Source organism: Chiloscyllium plagiosum, unplaced genomic scaffold (genome assembly GCF_004010195.1).
Source record: "Chiloscyllium plagiosum isolate BGI_BamShark_2017 unplaced genomic scaffold, ASM401019v2 scaf_55341, whole genome shotgun sequence".
In the NCBI taxonomy this organism is placed as follows: domain Eukaryota; kingdom Metazoa; phylum Chordata; class Chondrichthyes; order Orectolobiformes; family Hemiscylliidae; genus Chiloscyllium; species Chiloscyllium plagiosum.
The window spans coordinates 2,258-5,407 of NW_025198058.1; the positions used below are offsets into that span (position 1 = coordinate 2,258).

The following is a 3,150-nucleotide window of genomic DNA, read 5'->3' on the forward strand; positions in this document are numbered from 1 at the left end:
GAGACAGAAAGGGAGAGAGAGACAGAGACAGACAGGGAGACAGATAGGGACAGAAATAGAGAGGGAGAGAGAGACACAGAAATAAAGTCAGACAGAGGGAGAGAGATAGAGACAGAAACACAGACAAAAAGATATACAAACACAATACTAACTGTATAAATATTTCACAAACTATTCACTTCCAGATTCAGCATGATTCTGTTGAGAGGGATTTTCGAATGGGAGGGAGCAGTTCCCCGTACTGGGCTGTCCCGGTCTCGGGGTTTTTAAAGGTACATGGTGGCGGAGTTGGTGGGAAACACAGAGTGGGAGGACCAGGCTGACTCCCTTCCCCTCGACCTTACATTCCATGGTTTGACAAAATAAAACCCATCTCTCTGGGGGGGGGGGGGGGGGGGGGGGTCAGGGTGTTCACATTCAGACAGCTGGGTAGCTGTTACAATTCCCCTTTTTCCCAGATCCGGACAAACGCTCCAGGTCAAGGGATTCATCGGAAATCTCAATAAAATGACAACATGATGTCCAACGGTGCATAAGACAGACAGGAAGTTGAGATTTTTTTTAAAAAAAAAGCTCCGGTGGCAACGGCCTGACCAATCACAGTTGAAGTTAACCAGTTAATTTCGATTGGCAATTAACAATTCTTGCTGGATCTCCAAGGAAACCAGAGACCAACCAATGACACCTCTCTGAAAACAAAAACTGGTTTTCTTGCATCGTGGTCCTGATGAGGGTCAATGAGAAATCTCAAATTCCTGCCTCTCTTTCTGAACACCCGTCTAAAATTTAACTGAGCAGTTAATTGTCCACGTTAGACGTCGATACTACGGAGACAAGCTAGATATTTGAGCGCCTGTGAACAGTAAAGTTGGCCGAACGGCCTCATGTTCCCAAACACTGATAGTTTTAAAACATGGAAACACAAATCAAGGCATGCATTGATTCCGACAGGAAATGGCAGTGCTTATCCTAAACAGCTTTCAAAAATGGAAAGCTGCATATATCAAAATGAAGGAGGTTATTGATGACTTGTGGCCTTGAGAAATTTAAAAAAAAACCCACCTTGTTTGTCTAGGTTAAAATCGGGTTGGTGGCCAAGATAGAAATAAAAAATGAGGACTTTATCGATGATATTTAGCGCCAAGTTTTACAAAAATAAATAGCACCTTCCCAGCAAAATAAAACTGACGATGGGTAAACATGGACAGAGGGACAGATCGCCCATGTGCTTTTCTCTTTTGTTAAAAACTTGAGAAGCAAAAGTCTTGCCGTTGGCGTGAATTTCCAAACAGAGGGGGGCTGCCCCTCACACGGGGAGTTGCGTGCCCCCCCCCATCCCCCCCCCACCAGGTGGGCCCTGGTCAGGAAGCGCGAGGGAATGGCCGCGATCGTTCAAGCAACTTGAGGCGTGAGAATGGCCAACGCTGCGCACACCCCCCCGCCTCCCTCCAAACCTCTCCCTCTCCAAACACAAAAAAAAAACCCCAAGAAGTCAAAGATCCAAAGGAAGGCAGTGACGGACGGCGAGCTGTTTCCAGGGACAGGGCCTGAGGCCTTCTCGGTTCGGTCACTGAGCGAGAACCCTCAGCACAGAGGTCCCTCGGTGCAGTACAGCTGAGCAACCGTCTTGCTCAGGGCTGGACCCAAGTTTCTTATGCAAGTAAAACACAAAGAGACGATTACCAATTCGATGAACACATAGCTTCTTAAAAATAGTTAACCATTTCACAGCCCACCGCAGCAGCAGGTTGCCAGAGGTCGCACGCCCTTTTCTTCAACAACGGTCTCAGTTGTAAACAGCACTGACCCCTCCGACAGTGCGGCACTCCCTCAGCACTGACCCTCCGACAGTGCGGCACTCCCTCAGCACTGACCCTCCGACAGTGCCCGCTCCCTCAGCACTGACACAGGACTGCCAGCCTGGATTTTGAGCTCTACCCTCTGTTGTGAGTGTTCAGACCCTGGACCTCCCGAGTTTCCAGTGGCAGTGCAGCCCTGAGAGGGCAACGCTGGGGAAAGGGGACATTTGCCAGAATGTAACCCCCCACCACCCCCGACCTGACAGAGCAAGCCCCTGTTCCGTACCGTGACAGAGAGTGAGGGACAGACACCATTTGGTGGATCGTTTCGGGGTGGCGAGTGGATACCTACCTCTGTGTGCTGCCACACTTAATGTTGGACAGCAGCTTCTCCCTCCCTCCAGCAGTCGGGCACTCCTCATAGGCTTTCATCAAGCTGCCAATCAGAGACAAGGTCAGTCAGTACACAAACACGGAGTCGGCCAATCGGAATCGCACTGGCCAGGCGGCCAATCGGAATCGCAGTCAGTCAGCCAATCACAAGGTGGGGGAGACAATGGTCGCTCTGAATGGGGACGCCATTGAGTTTTTCTGGACTGAGAAACAAGGGGAGGCCACTCTGCCCCTACGGCTCGCTGCTGCTTTCAATAAGATCCGAGCTTAACCCCCACTCTCTGTTTCCTGCATCCCATCATAACCGTCAGCCCCTCCATCGTCAATAATCAGGCTACCCCTCTCTTAAAAATATCTAAAAGATTCTGCGTCTCGTGCCTTTTGGAGAAGGGAATTCCAAAGACTCACAACCCTCTCAGAGGAAACATATGGTTCCCCGTTTCTGTTTGAAATCACCGCCCCTTATTTTTAAACAGTGACCCTTCGATCTCCCACGAGAGGAAACATCCTTTCCACATCCCCTGGTCGGATCCCCTCAGCAACGTCCAGGATTCACCTTCCAAACTCCCCAGGATACAGGCCTCGCCTGTCCAACCTTCCCTGCTATTAAATCCAGTAGACCTTCCCCGAATGGCTTCCAGCCACACGACCCTGATTGTGTGAGGACAGTCAGTCAATGGGCTGAAGGGCAGCCCTCCCTGCGCTGGGGTGAGGGAGCTGGTCTCGGGATCTGACCATACCGGACCCACGCTGGCGACGTACCTGGCCACCGAGTCGTAATGGCGGAGGATGGCGATCGCTTTCTCCCCGCTGATCCCGTTAATCTGCATCAGCTGCTTGGCAAAGACCTCCTTCACCGTCTGGGCCTGAGGGAGGGGGTGGGGGGACAAGAACCAACTGGATTTATATGGCGCCCTCCACAGACAGGCACAGCCTAGTGTGTGTGTGTGTGTGTGTG

General features: G+C 51.1%; 1 long non-coding RNA gene across 1 annotated transcript; it reads right to left on the minus strand.

Annotated features, from left to right (window-relative positions):
• Positions 1-566: 566 nt before the first annotated feature.
• LOC122545968 lies at positions 567-3,062 on the minus strand. The gene is made up of 3 exons (XR_006310638.1): positions 2,955-3,062; positions 2,152-2,235; positions 567-1,651 (listed from the first exon to the last, which is right to left on the minus strand). It is a non-coding gene; the product is annotated as an uncharacterized LOC122545968 (long non-coding RNA).
• Positions 3,063-3,150: the final 88 nt, after the last annotated feature.